Genomic DNA, 16,282 nt, shown 5'->3' with positions numbered 1-16,282 from the left:
AAATTAATTAATTAAATTTTTGTTTAAAGTGATCAAACAACACTAATTAATTGATTAAAGTTATTTTAAACACTAATAAATTCTCAGGAATTTACCACTTCTCTTTGCTAGATCTTTGTTTAGAACACTTATGGAGTCCTTCTTGTTTGGGAACCTCCACAGTAGTAACAATGGGGGGGGGGGGTGAGTGTTTAGGAGAAGAGAGTTTGATAGTTCATAAGTTTACAAAGTTTCTTCCAGAAGGTTAATTTCTGTCTATTTTAGCATTGTATTAAGCCCCTATTTATAGGGAATGGGTACGGTAGGGTTTTGAACATTCTGCCACAATGGCTGTCGCGCGCATCAGAATGGGTTGCGGGCGACAGCCCAGCGCACGTAATTGAGATGCACTGTTTTAGGCAGCGCAACAGATGATATCTGAATCATTTGCAAACGCATCACTAGAAGTTGCACTGGATGTTACGCGCAATTGATTAGGTTGCGCACGCTAGACCAGCGCGACTCATTGAGATGCGCACGGATTTTTCTTTGGCAGCATTGATTTTTAACCTAGGCGACTCTAAATCCGTCATAATTAGGTTTTAACCTCGGGCTTAAGCCTAAATATGACCGGACATAATTAATTAGACCTTATTTCAATTGTTCTTGGGTTGGGCTAGTCATTTTTGTGTCCTTGGGAATCAATCAGTTATCTATAAGTATTCTTCACGTTGATCCAACATGAAGAAGGTTTTATTTATCGTCATAGCACTTCTTGTCGGGAAAGGAGGCCAAAAGTAGATGTCTACAGTTAGCCCCCACTTTGATCGAGTCTAGAATAGATGCGGATTAAAGTAGCTAAGGAAATAGATCACAGACTCATTTCGCAATATTCCCTATGAATAAAGAATCTTTCAAAAATGTTAAGGATATCAAAACGATCCTTGATTCGCTAAGTGTTTGAGACAAGTAGCTATTAAAGCTAGAAAATGCATTCCCATTATTAACGCGCTTAAGAATCTAGATTGATCCTTTGCAAAGGTAGAACGCTTTTACAGGTAAAGGCAGTCCTGCGCGATGACAAGTCTTGAGAAGAAATCGGTAAAAAAGGATTAAAGGGGATGATATCCTCTCGATTATTGCATCGTTGGTCTAATGTCCCTAAATATGTCATTGAAACTTTAGCCCGAGTTTAACAAGTTGAAAAGATTTATAGAGGAGTGTTTCGACATTCGTAGCCTAACATATGAATAAAGTTCTTTACAATCGCTAGTTAAAACGCAGTACTCGGTATCCACAAGATAGAGATACATGTCTTAGGACTAGAGGCATATATCTAAATCTATTGAAAGAGAAGAAAATCGGCAACTCTCTCAGTAGTTTTGTCCACAAGATGAAAACACGTGTCTCAGGACTGGGGGCACGTGCCTAAATAGATGCGACATCGCACGTTGCTCTTTATAAAGGGGGTGGAATGAAGCCCTAACTGTCCGGTAAGCCAGTAAGTTTACTAACTATCGTATTTCCTTCTTTATACAAGGGGTGGACGGACACCCTAACTGTCCGGTAAGCCAGTAAGTAAACAAATTCTATTGTTTTAGTTACGAGAGGTAGATAACATGGCCTTGGAAGAGGTGAAATTTTACGCAACACCTACGTCATACATTTTTACGTTGTATGATAACCCCATACAATTTTATGCTGTATGATAACGCCATCCTTTTTTGCTGTAGACGCTAAAAACAGAACGTGACATTTCTAAAGTCAGTACAGTAAAATGACAAACCTGTCTATGAGAGCTTTTACGTAAAGAACCACTACGGAACGTGTTAAGACACACTCACGAAAAACTTCCAAAACATATGCTCGGAGCAGGCACAAAGCACGAAGTGCATGCAAGATGATGCAAAAAATCATAAAAGAAGAAAATAAACTACCAAATGCAAAGTAATTAAAAAGATTTTGTTAATTTGCGCGCCATTACGTCTAACAATGAGCAAAAACCGTTAAAAATTAATCAAAAGGATCGAAATTTGAATACTAGTCTTTTAATCGACTAGTATCTGCACGCAACTCATTGGGTCACGCTGGCCTGGCGAGCGCATCGTTTTGATTTGCGATGGGCTGTCACACATAACTTATTGAGTTGCGCGCGACATTTAAGTTAGCAAAAAAGTAATTGCTAAGCGCGATTTATATTTCGCTTTCTCTCTCCTTCCTTTGCCATTTTCGCTACTTTCTCTCTCTAAAAAGCTTGGATTTTCTTGTTTTTCAAAGCTAAAGGAAGTAGATTTTGTCCCTTATTTATATTTTCCACAGTCTAATGTAAGATTTTTCCTAAATTTCGTTTATTTTTGGCTAAATTTGGGCGATTTTTGAACCGTAAAACTCCAAAATTCAAATTTTGGGTTTTTTTTTTTAATTTGGTCCATTATTCTTGAAATTGTTTGTTCCATTTTGTCATGCTATATTTAAGGAGTGTTTTGTAATGAATTTTATGAAAAATGGTTAAGTATTGATCCTCGTATGAGCATTTCTTTATTTAAGTACGTTCTTGCCTTTTTTCCTTCGAATTGAGCTCGAATATGTTGTTTTTCTAGCTCATTTTGGTTGTACTTGTTGATTATGAAGTAAATTAGAGAATTAGAACTATTTTTACTTTCATGAGTCATGTTTCAAAAATTTTGAATCCGAAAAATGGCGCGAAATATGCATATAGTTTGTTTTTTTCTTTTTTGCTATGTTTGATCCTCAACATTGTTTGGTAGATGATAATTATGCTTACGTTATCAATATTTGCCTTAATATATTTAATCCATTGAGATTTATGAATAAAACCTCTAGAATATCTTAGTTGAAACTGGTATAGGATGACTTTTGTGGGTGTAAAAAGCCCCCATTTACTGAGCTTAAATGCAAGTATCATAGCCCTAAGCATGGGTGGTGTAGACACCCATTTGTGTCTCCCCAAAACCAAACCCGGTGATGAGTACCTTTCACGTCGAATCGTAATCGAATGAAGTGAAAGTGTGGAAAGTCTAGTGTTGCGGATATTTTTAATTTCTTTTCTTTTCTCTTTGTTTTTGAAAACCTATTTTAAGAAAACAGCCAATACAGTTTGGTTGGTCCATTATATGGGTCCAATAGTAGTGTAGTTGGATAGGGCTTGAAAAGAGCTTTCCAAAGATATATTATAAGCCCAATTCCGATGAATATTGAGGAAGTTATGGCCAAATTACTAAACTAGGCCCGGTTTGAGCCTTATATGCGGCCCAATGATCTAGGGGAGGGCCTAATATGGATTATCATTCCTAATGCAATTAGGAATGGTTTTAGTATTCTAGATTCTTCTAGAAGGTTCTTTTCATTCCTAATTCAATTAGCGTTAATAAATTGACTTTTGTTGACTTTTTAGAGTTTTAATCAGAATAAAAGAATATTTTCAAGGAAAATACGATTTTATCCTCCTGTACCATTAATTTCTATCTGATTTTAGAAAACGCGTCCAAAATTTAATGAGCGCCAAACGCTAGTCATTAGCGCCTGGCGCTAGCGTTAGCGCCTGACGCTATTGTCAACATCTGGCGCTAACCTTGTTTTTGCGCGTCAGAACTCTGTTTTAATTTTCTATCTTTTTGGCTGATTTTTTCTATAAATAGTCTTCTAAAAACTCTGTTTTCATTCACCAATTCTCACCAACTCTCATCATGAAATTCTTGATATAAACTTCTCTCTCTTTTCTAAACTAGTCTTTTCTCAAATACAAAATTCCATATTTACAAGACCTAGATACACCTAGCCAAATTCGAAGTTGCCTTCGCCCTAGATGTAAAAGAATTAAAATTTCTAAGGGTTTGGTCCCAAATCTCTCTTTCAATTATTTAATTTAATTGTTTTGATTATATTTTCCTTGAAGTTACTAACGCGTGTATTTTGTTATTAGAAAGAGATACGAGGCATCCAAGTAAGTGATTTAATTGTTTAATTTATATTATGATGTAGAAATCATGCTTAGATTGTTATTATGATTCCTAGTATCATGTTAGGATGATTTTTCTTAATTTGATGTTTAGGGTGACAACAATAAATTCCTAGTATCATGTTTAGGGTAAAGAATATAATGTCAATTATAATTTCTATGATGCCTTTTATGTTCTTCCTAATATTTATGATTTTTAGTATCATGTTAGGGCTATATATTTGATTTTTATTGTTTAGTAACATGCTAGGGTTTGTTATTAATCTTGTTTGTATCATGCCTAGGATCTTGCTATTCTTATGCTTTAACATGATTATTTTAATTATGATTATATTATTATTATGATGGTTATTAATTATTATTATGATTGTTATTATGTTGCTTGATATTGATATTGCTTGATCACGTCTTTTATGCATGTTTAAAGGGAATTTGTACTTGTATTCACGCTTAATAAGATAATTAATACTCTTGTTAGGGTTAATTTGATTCTAATTCAAGTGATCGCCAACAATAGATTTATTTGTGCATTAATATTCAACCAACATAGATAAACAGGTTTAGGGTAAACCTTTTAATTGCATGTTAGTCAAAAGCGCACATGAATACGATCAGAATAAAGTAGAGGCCTATTATTAGGGCAGGTTTAATCTCTTTTAGGTTGGATTTGTACCTTCATCCCCGAACTACCAGTCATTGTTCCAGACCTATTGGAGTTGACGATCTCCTGGATCGTTAAGGGGTGTAACCTTCACCCTGTGAACGGTTTACAAGTTCCTAAAACTTGTTGGCGACTCTTTTGCTCTATCTTCTTTTCCTTTGGACGCCACCGTACTTTAGTGTATGATCACAGTGGGGTTCAAGCTAGGGATAATGCTTGAAATATTCCCTATAGTTTTTGGCGACTCTATTGGGGAGGATTTCTATTTTAATTCCTGAAATTTATTTCGGCAATGATTTAGAATGAGTGGATGAGACTCGAAAAGTTCTAAGTATTTCATGTGCGTAATTTTGATTAACATTATTGTCATATGCATAAAAAAGATCTCATTGGAATGACCATCCGTAATGATTTAAAACATAGGATTTTTACATGTAGGAAATTTGAGGAATATCTTTCAAAACTAGGGTCGAAATAACACTACGCGAAACTGGAAAATTTTATCGAGCACAGAAAGCTGCTGAGGCATGTAGGAAATAGCGTCAGCGAACAAAGATTAGCGCCACTATTTTTACTTTAGCGCCAGACGACAGCCTCTGTCGCTAGGCGTTAAGGCCAAAAAGTGGCGCTGGCCACTGTTTGCTGGCGCCAAGTTCTTCCAATACTGAGCCAGAAATATGCGTTCTAATTTCGACCAGTTTTTAGCATTGTTTGCTCGATCCTACTTCCTGATTGAGTTTTTCTCACTTTTCTGAAACCCATATGTGTTCTACATATGGACATAACCCTCCAAGAATTCATGCTCCATCTACCTGATTGAACGCTCTGAGCAACAAAGGGTACATCCGAGAATGTTGAATTCACCAAACCGTGGAAGCGATTTTTTCTAAATTCGCGGTGTCCCATCCAGCGCTAACCCTTCACGGTTAGGCTTCCATGCGGTGCATCCGAACTTTAGAGAACTAAAGACATGGTTAGGTTGCAAACTCATTGCATCATATTGTGCCTACTTGACTAATTGTGCATTATTTGTTGTGCATATTCTATGTATTTTTCCTAACTGTTTGTTTGACTTATGCTATGATTAAATAAATTAATGACTAAAAGAACTTTGCCTAATTAATTAATTTGAGTAAATAAAGTCTAATATTTTAATCAGAGTTGACTTAGTACGACTTTAGGTATACTCTTGTTGATTAATAATACCGAAAACAGTTTCAGATCGACGCTCCAGCAATGGCGCCAAAGTTTGAACTGTAGCGGCACTCTGTGGAGTGTAGTGCCTGGCGACAATCCTGTCGTCTGGCGCTACACTGCAAAGAGAGGCGCCAGTCTTGTCGTTTTGACGACAGTTTGGTTTATTGCTCAAGTCATCACTTTGTGTTCAATTAAACAATTTGCTAATTAATTCGGTAAATTTTTACTATTAATAATGCCTTGTTAAGTCATTAATTGAGTCTAGGCACTAAGTCCCATGGTCTTACACAAAGTCCAAGCATGTCACTTACACTCACCACATAACGCACACACCAGTACACACTTTTGACCATGTCTAAGAAAGTCTTGTATGCGCGTTTTTTCCGTAATTTTTTTAGGGGGGTAAGTCGAATATTCTTCCTCCAATTTAAATCACTTGATTATATACCATACTTGATTCCTAAAAATATATACCTTATTTTCGCAAAAATATGCACCTATTTTTACTTTTCCTCTTTAAAACCATAAAGTCAAGGTCGATTTGAGTCAAATGATTAAAACAAAAATGGTTTAAATTACAGCGCGTGGTCAAGAAAGGAAGGGCGGTTAATCAAAGACAATCTCTTTGTACAAGTCCAACTTTTCGACAAACCCATCGCTCGTAAGAGGAAAGTTAGGACAGTAATGGCAACACAAGAAGAAGTCCATGAGCTCAGGAACCAACTGGTTACCGTGACTAAGGCATTAAAAATTCTAACCCTCAAGATCAACGATCCCGTTAAACAAAACTAGATGGACCTCATGCAAGAGAATCTGAGCAAGCTATGTAGCGACTACAAGTTTCAAGGGATTAGCTCACAAGGGGTCTCGGTGGACAAGGATCTTCTTCCGCAGAAGTTCAATGCCAACGACATCCCGAAATTCAAAGCAACTGATAACCCTTATTTTCATTTAAGAGCCTTCGAAACAATAATGAGTATTAAGGGTATCAACAAGAAAGTGTTGCCCTCTCTATTCTCACTATCTCTCGAAACCGTTTGCCAGCAATGGTTCTTTTCTCTTGAGAAAGAAAAAACCTCCACCTGGGATTCCATAGCAAACGCTTTTGTTGATAGATACAAAAGCAATATTCAAGTGGAGACCAACCATAGGGAACTTGAAATCCTCAAGCATAAGGAGAGTAAAGGCTTCACCTCCTTCTTTAACAAATGGATAGAAACCTCAGCTAAGATGATTGAGGTGCCCAGTGAAAAAGAATCCGTAAGGTTATTCATCAAAAACCTTCAAGAAAAGTACTCCAAGCATCTCAAATATCAGAATAATCTCCATACCTTCCAGGACGTCTACGACATTGGAATTAATATTTAAGACGACCTGGCTAAGTTGAAAGCTGCCAACAATAACTCCAACAGTGGTTGGAAAGGCAAGAAGAACGACAATCCTTCTTCTTCCAAAACCACCCACTCAAACAATGTTAGCACTTTTAACCTAAATGAAGTCCTTGCTATGAATAATCAAGGACAAAAGAAACCATTTAGGAGGAACTTTTCTCCTTTTGGCATGAGTTATGACACCACATTTGACCGATTAAATGCAAAAGGTCTTATACCTCCTATTGGACCATTTGGGGACCCACCAGTCGAAAAGAGGACGGCTAACTGGAACCCCAATGCACATTGCAAGTATCACCAAGGTAGGGGCCATCTTACCGAGAACTGTTGGAAGCTTAAAGAAGCTATCCAAGACTTAATTGACAACAACAAGCTGACATTGCCCCTTGCCAGTAAGAAGCCAAGTATTGATAATGTGCCTCTTGCTCACTCCTTGGCCATCTCTGATGAGGAAAACGAGGTTGATCCTTCATCTCTCATCAAACCTGTCAAAGAAATCGATGCCATCAGAGAAGAGGAGGAGATCTTTTTCGACGCCATGGATAACCTTCCAGAATTAGCAAGTAAAGAGGACTTACAATTGCATACACTGACTACGATTGAAGGATCACATTTGCTATGTGAAGCCCTCAAAGTCGTAAAAGAACTTCAGAAGAAATATGACGAGGTTCCACCCTTGAAAAATAAACCCAAGAAAGAGTTCACACCCATGGGAACGACTTATGAGGCGAAACACTTTCCTCTACAAGTTACCGATAAACCCAAGAAGAGTAATTGACTCTACACACCAATTGGGATCCCATACGTACAAATGTTTAAAATGCTCTCCGAGAGTGGCGAGATCAAACCTCTCGAACCGAGACCATTTGAATCATTAAAAAGGATAGATAGATATTATTGTCAATATCATCAATTAGGGGGTCATACTATCGAAAACTGTTTTAAATTCAAGGATTTAATTCAGAAAATGATTGATGATAAGAAGCTAGTCCAAGTTCCACAAGAAGAGGATGCAAATATTAATGGAGTTTAGGACTGCGACGAAGAAGACGTCTATTTAAAAGACATGGTAGGACCTCCACCTTCGGTGTCATATGCCATGGATGACTTTTGGGTTGAAGAAGATTCATCAATACATGTCCTCACAAGGTCCGGGAGAATGCAATCTCCTGTTTCGACACAACCCATGCCAACCACACAGCAAGTTCCCATACCTATCATAGAAGATAATGACATCGTCAAATAGTTCAAGAAAACCAAAGTTGAAATGAACGTATGGAAGCTTCTGGCAACGTCTCGAGAACATAGGTTGGCGATAATGAATGCCCTGGATAAAATACGGATAGATTCTAACACCACTCTTGAGGGGTTGGCTAATTTTCTCACGAGTGATCTCCCTAGTCCCATCAACTTGATCACCTTTTCCGACAAGGATTTGCCCCTAGAATGTGACAAACACTATAAGGCATTAAACCTCACAGTGGTTTGCAAGAGAATGAACGTCCCTATGACTCTTGTAGACAATGGATCAGCCATTAATGTCTGTCCACTTAGAACAGCGAGGATGTTAGGCATAAGGGATGAAGACATAACCCCGTCAACGCAAGGAATAAGAGCCTATGACAACACTCGTCGTCAAGCTCTTGGTAAAATTACCATGAATGTAACGGCGGGAGCGATAGAACACGCTACTACTTTCCAAGTACTAGATATTAAAGCTTCATTCAATCTATTGTTGGGACGCCCTTAGCTTCATTACCTAAAGGCCGTCCCCTCATCTCTCCACCAACAAGTAAAAGTTATAGTTGGAGGAATTCCTATTACCATCAATGCTTCGCCTATGAGAATTAAGTCTATAGAGAATCCAATAATTAATGTGGAGCACGATGAAGACGATGAAGATTTGTGGGGCTTTAATGAAGAAGTCTCCTTAAACTAGGAGGATGAAAGATCCCCTCTCTGCCACGACCCCCATTCCAACATGATCGTGAATGCTATTCTGAAGAAGCAAGGACATTTTCCTGGGACGACCCTAGGAAAGAAGAAAGGAATAGCAAAACCGCTGGAATCACCTGGCCTCCCTAAATTAGACACTTTCGGACTTGGTTTCGAACTGACTCAGAAAGATCTCAAGCGAGCCCAGGAAAAGTCGAAGGCACATAAAGACGCTCGCGTTCAAAAGAAAGCAATCCCAATGGATCAGTACCCTCTTACCCTTCATGGGCAATTTATAAAAGAAGGAGAGGACTATCCATGCTACGAATTTCCCGAACCATTTATCGTAAATGGCATAAGGCAACCGGGATTCGAAATTTTCTTAGATTGCTATTTCACAGACGAAATCCCAACTCTTGTCCATAAGGAGAAAGCACCACCATGCTTTGACTTTAACGTCATGGGATTATTTTTTGGGCGAGAAAAGGATGAGCCGACATACAAAGGGGATAACTCCTCGCTCCTTCAGACAGTCCTACAAAGTGAAAGCTTCGATCCCTCGAAGCTAATAACTCCAGCGGAAGGATCACTACAATGGTGGCGCAAGACCGTCAAGGTGACTACTCCAAGTGGAAGGAAGATCTCAATCACGACATGGCAAGGACCGATGTTCGAAGAGTCGTAAGAGTCAGAGTCAGAGTTAGTGTCTCTCCCTATAGAGTCATCTAGGTCTTTAGTTGTAGCACCTCCTCCTTTTATCCCTTCCCCTAGAATAGTTAGTGATCACGTCCCTGAGGACCTATCACTATTTGATGTAATGATCTCAGAGTATAATAATATGACTTCTTCTCCTTACTCCTTGTGTTCTGCTTTAACCCAAGATGACGAGCATTGCTTAACTAACAATGAAAAAGACAAAGAAATTATTAAAGCAATGGAAACACTTGAAAAGAAGACATCGATAATTGAAGAAACTGAGACGGTTGATATCTCAAATGATTCAACCAATAAAAGAGAAGTTAAAATCGGACTAACACTTAATGAACAAGAAAGAACAAATTTAATTAACTTGCTTAAAGAATTCATCGATGTATTTGCTTGGTCATACAAAGATATGCCAGGCATTAATAGAGAAATAGCTCAGCACACTATACCACTAATTCCGGGATGAAACCTGTAAAACAAAAGTTACGTCGAATGAAACCCGACGTAGCGCTTAAAATAAAAGAGGAAGTTCAAAAACAAATAACTGCAGGTTTCATCAAGGTATCCAAATACCCCGAATAGGTCGCCAACGTCGTCCCAGTTCCAAAAAAGGATGGAAGGGTAAGAATGTGTGTCGACTATCGAGATCTAAATAAGGCAAGTCCAAAGGACGACTTTCCTTTACCACACATTGATATTTTGGTGGATAACACAGCAAATCACGCACTTCTCTCGTTCATGGATGGATACGCAGGCTATAATCAGATTCTCATGGCAAAAGAAGACATGCAGAAAACAACGTTCATAACACCATGGGGTACTTACTGATACACGGTAATGCCATTCGGGTTGAAAAACGCGGGTGCTACTTACCAACGTGCAGCGACTGCCTTACTCCATGACATGATGCATAAAGAAGTCGAAGTATAAGTGGATGACGTGATTGTAAAGTCAAAAGATCGCCCAGGACATCAAGTAGCCTTATGAAATTTTTTCGAAAGGCTAAGAAAATACAATATGAGGTTGAACCCATCTAAGTGTGCTTTTAGAGTCACCTCAGGCAAGATTTTGGGTTATGTTATAAGCTCTAGAGGAATAGAGATAGACCGAACTAAGATCAAGGCAATCATGTCAATGCCACCGCCCAAAACCGATAAGCAGATTTGAGGATTTATTGGCCAGTTGCAATACATAAGCAGGTTCATATAAAAATTGACGACAATATGTGAACCAATCTTTAAAAAGCTTAAGAAGAATGTACCAGTAATATGGGATGACGAGTGTCAAAAAGCCTTTGAAAAGATCAAAGCCTATCTCACAAATCCTCCCGTATTAGCACCAGCACTTTTGGGAATACCTCTTAGGCTGTACTTAACAGTTACCAAAGAGATGATGGGAGCTATGCTAGCACAAGAAGTAGAAGGCAAAGAAAACGCGATCTACTATCTAAGCAAGAAAATGCTCGAATATGAAGCACACTATACACCACTTGAGAAATTGTGCCTCGCCTTGGTGTGGGCCACAACCAAGTTAAGACATTACATGCTCGTGCATACAGTCTTCATAGTCTCCCGATTAGATCCACTTAAGTATAAATTCGAGAAATCTACACTCAATGGAAGCATATCGAGATGGATAGTCAATTTAGCCTAGTTTGATGTAAGGTTCATGCCACAAAAGGCTATCAAAGGATCTGTGGTGTCAGAATTTCTAGCGGACTTTCCAATAGAAGACTCGATGCCAATACACGACAATGAATTTCCTGATGAAGACTTAATGGTCACTGAAGATGATAATTGGACTTTGTACTTCGACGGAGCCTCAAACCAAAAGGGATGTGGCATTGGAGTATTACTAGTATAACATAAAGAAAAGCATGTTCTAATCTCTATAAAGCTTGATTTCGACGTTACCAACAACGCTGCTGAATACGAAGCATGCGTGGTAGGCCTTGAAACAGCTTTGGCATTGGGAGAAAAAAAGTTACGGATATTCGGAGACTCTTCATTGATTATCAACCAAATCTCTAAAAGGTGGAAAGTAAGGAGCGAAAGTCTAGCCCCTTACAAAACCTATCTAGAAACTCAATTTACCTAGAGAAGGTAGAATACACATATCTACCTAGAGAAGAAAATCAATTTACCGATGCCTTGGCAAGACTAGCCTCAATGGTTAGGATTCCAACGGAAATCGAGCAAATGCCTCTAGCTATAGAAAAAAGGCACAAACCAGCATATATTCAAGCTATAGAAGATGATGAAGTAATCCAGGATGAAGAAGAAGAAGAAGAAGAAGAAGAACCGTGGTAAACGGATATACTCAATTATGTCACCAAAGGAGAATACCCTCCCCATGCTGACAAAAGAGCAAAACGAGCATTAAGTCTCTTGGCTTCCCAATATGTACTCATAGGCAACCAGCTACATAAAAGGGTACCTAAGGGTCGAGCTCTATTATGTGTAGGAAAAAAGGATGCCCAAAGAGCAATGAGGATAGTCCACGAAGGAATTTGTGGAACTCACGTAAATGGCAAAATGTTAGTCCAAAAGATAATGCGAAAAGGATACTATTGGACTACAATGAATAGGGATTGCCATCAATACGTTAAAAGATGCCCTAAGTGCCAAATCTATGCCAATTTACAACACATTCCTCCATCCTTGCTCTACACCTACACGTCGCCATGGCCGTTCTTTACATGGGGAATTGACATCATCGGCAAAATCACTCCCCCAGGAACCGGAGGTCACGAATATATCCTAGTGGCAATTGATTACTTCACAAAGTGGGTCGAAGCACAATCATACGCTAAACTCACCGCAAAAAATGTAGCACTCTTTATCGAAAGAAATATTATTTGTCGATACGGAGTCCCACATGAAATGCTAAGTGACAATGGAACTCACTTTCAAGCCGAATGTGAAGAATTGCTACAAAGATATGGCATTCAACATCGTCATTCTTCCCCTTATAGACCTCAGGCAAATGGAGAAGTCGAAGCAGATGATAAAAATCTAAAGACTATCATCAAGAAAATGACGGAAAATTACAAGGATTGGCCTGACAAACTTCACATCGCATTGTGGGGTTATCGCACGTCGATTCGCACATCAACAGGAAATACGCCATTTTCCTTGGTTTATGGAATGGATGTCGTACAACCTGTCAAACTAGAAATTCCATCTCTACGCATCGCATTAGAAAGCAAACTCGATGAAGTTGAATGGACTAGGGCAAGATATGAAGAGCTTATTCTACTTGATGAAAAACGACTAGAAGCTCTACATCACAATCAATGTTACCAAACTCGTATGGCTAGGCATTTTAATAAGAAGGTCAAGACACTAAACATCAAAGTAGGAGACTTGGTGTTAAAAGCATTAAGGAAAAATGTTTTAGATCCAAGGGGAAAATTCAGATCTAATTGGTCTGGACCATACATAGTCAAAACAATCCTGTCAGGAGGTGCAGCAAAATTAATTGACATGGATGGCAATGAGTTCTCAAACATGAAAAATCTTGACCAACTTAAGAAATACTACCCATAATTACTTGAGTAGGATACTCAAGATAGCTACGTTTGGCCTGATTCCTTAAGAAAGGATACCTAGGAAACCCTTTACGGGTGCGGCCACTTTAATTTTTTCAAATCTCGCATCCCATACTTAATAAGAAATTCAACATAAGATTGACGAAATATCGGCGTCACGGAAAAGATTCTGGCGCCAGCCGATGAACATTAGCGCCAGACGACAGCCTCTGTCGCTTGACGGCAGTCAAAGAATAGTGGCGCCAATTTACTGTAAAATATCTGGGAATATTTCGGTGTTTTTCGGAAAATTTTCGACTTCCGTACTCGAAAAAATTTCTGGAAAATTAATTCTTCGGTTTTCATTGCTTTAATAAAATAAATTTAAAGTAAATAATTTTATTAAAAAACTGCAATTTCATTAATAAAATAAATAACATTATTGATGGAATTTAAATAAAGCTTAAATAAATTAACTTTGAATTTAAAAAATAAAGTCTAATAATTGAAAAATAAGCAATTCTCTTAATCATTTTTCTCTTTCTTAGCCCTTTTCCAATTCTTGTGTGCGTCTTCTTCCTCATCCATAACCTTAGGTAGTAGACATCCTTTAGAGGACCTACATTCAATCTTGGAGTAAATAGCTTCCCCCTTAGCTAGGACCCCATGCTTCTTTCTACCCTAGCTTTCTTTTTTATGGTGTTAGCTTTCCTTTTTCCTTTATCTTTCGCAGTACCCTTCTTCTTAGGCATTATAGGTGTTTTGAAGTCAATTCTTTCACCCAAGCGTTCCTTAACATGAATCACTTTGTCACCTAGACGACTCTTCACATCATTTTACTCTAATTTTTCTTCACGTTCTTTGAGGGTTTCTTCAGAAGCCACTTTTTCAAATCATTGGGCAAAGAATGAGGAACCTTTTGGGTAATTACTTCCCATAAAGGTCTAGCGCTCCAATAAGCATCAAATTTGTCTACTTCCTGAGAGACATGGAACTCGTAGGGAGGACGAAGATCACCGGAAGGAATAGTCTGAAGTACGCCGTACTGTCTCTTTACCCTGCAGGGATAATAAAAAGTCATTCGGGACAAGCTTGGAAGACGGCAGAAAGGCTGCTTGTTCACACCAACAATCTTTTCTATTTTCCACCAAGGGATGACCCACTTGATGGCAAAATTACAAGACTCGAAGACCTTCTTCCATTCGTGGCGCCCCATCTTAGAGAAGCGCTTCTTCCTTCTCACGAAGCAATTTGGAGTATACTTCTCAATATTCTCTGGAGGGCTAATTAATTCCAGTCTTTCCATTAGCCACATCTGTAAAAAAAAATTTCAATACAAATAAATTATTATTACTATACAAAAATATATTTTTGATTTCTGTAATTAAAAATATTATTTTTCTACCTGTAATAAAATTGGAGAGCCCCGAAAAGGTGCTTTTGGATTCCTCTTTAATTCATCAAGGCTAAGCATAGTCTCTCCAACTATTAAGGGCATCGGATTTCTCCTAGATTCAATATGCTCTAAAACAGTTGATATAATTGATTGACCCTCATTATTTTTACTACTAGTGAGAAAATATTGATTAAGCATGCAAAAGAGAAAAGCCCTTCTTCTATAAACATGGAAAGAATCAGAGTAAGGTCTATCAAAATAATGAGGAGCAAATTCTTTCAAATTAACTATGCTACCATCTACTATTTTTGATAGATCTTTGTCTTTTAAGTTGAAGAAGCGTTCAAAATCCTTATAATAAAATTCGTTTATTCTAGGGATTACTACAAGATCTAGTGCAGGAAAGCCTAAAATGGCACCGAATTCTTCCGGCAAAGGGCTAATTTCATCATACCCTATTCTAAAGCAATGAGTATCTATATCCCGATATTCTAGAGTGGTATAAATAAAATCTAAATCAAGATCTATCCCTTTGACACCATAAATACCCCCCAAGTGAAACACTCCTAACTCTTTTCTCTCTTTGGCATTAAGAGACCGACACCATTCATGAGTGTAGTTGGTAAAACTTTTAGAGACTAGATGAAATTATGAAGAAAATCGGCTAGGCAGGGGGCTATTTATACACAAAATCGGCGCAGTTTTAATCCAGGAAGGATTCGGAGTCAGCGCTCATTAGCGCTAGACGCCAAATATTGGCGCTTGACGCCAGAGCCTGGCGCCAAACGCTAAGTGTAGCGACTGGCGCTACACCAAATTGCGTAGCGCCAGCTGGCGCTAATGTATCTTATCGTAAGAGCTTTCCACAAAAACCGCGTTTTTGACCTGATTCGAGTCTTCCAATGATTTTATGGTTTCCTTATTCTTCTTTAATATCTTTTTCTAAAAATTCATTTATTCCTTCCTCTTAATTAATATAACTATTACATTAATTTTCGGACTTTTATTTAGACTAACTTCCAAGTCTTTATAAATCCAATATTTTTTGTAACTTTTATTTTTCATTTTTTTCTTTTTTTGGGGGAGAAAGTCGGATATCCTCCATCAATAATGAAAATGACGGAATTTTTGCGCAAAATTATTATTCACAATCCTTTGCACACACAAACATGCACATAACAATAATAAACAATGAAAAAACGATATATGATGAATAAGCTCTTAATAGTATGTATATACAAGCATGTCTAAGTAATTAGTCTAATTAATGGCAAAGTTCTATACAAAGTCAAATTGAAATAATGAAAAGCACAAGAACAAGCTACGGCGCTGGGGGGCGTACACCCATCATCTCATAAAAATGCATTATACGAGGAGTAACCACTCAAATAGCTCCAGCTCCAGTCTCCTCGGGAGGAAGAAAACTCAGAACAGGATCCGTCCACCGAAGATCAACATGAGTCTGAGGCTGCGGAGGCTGCTGCGATGACGAGCCGACCTCGTACAGCCC

This window comes from Chenopodium album, chromosome 9, assembly GCF_948465745.1.
Source record: "Chenopodium album chromosome 9, dcCheAlbu1.1, whole genome shotgun sequence".
In the NCBI taxonomy this organism is placed as follows: domain Eukaryota; kingdom Viridiplantae; phylum Streptophyta; class Magnoliopsida; order Caryophyllales; family Amaranthaceae; genus Chenopodium; species Chenopodium album.
This window is presented reverse-complemented; position numbering follows the sequence as displayed.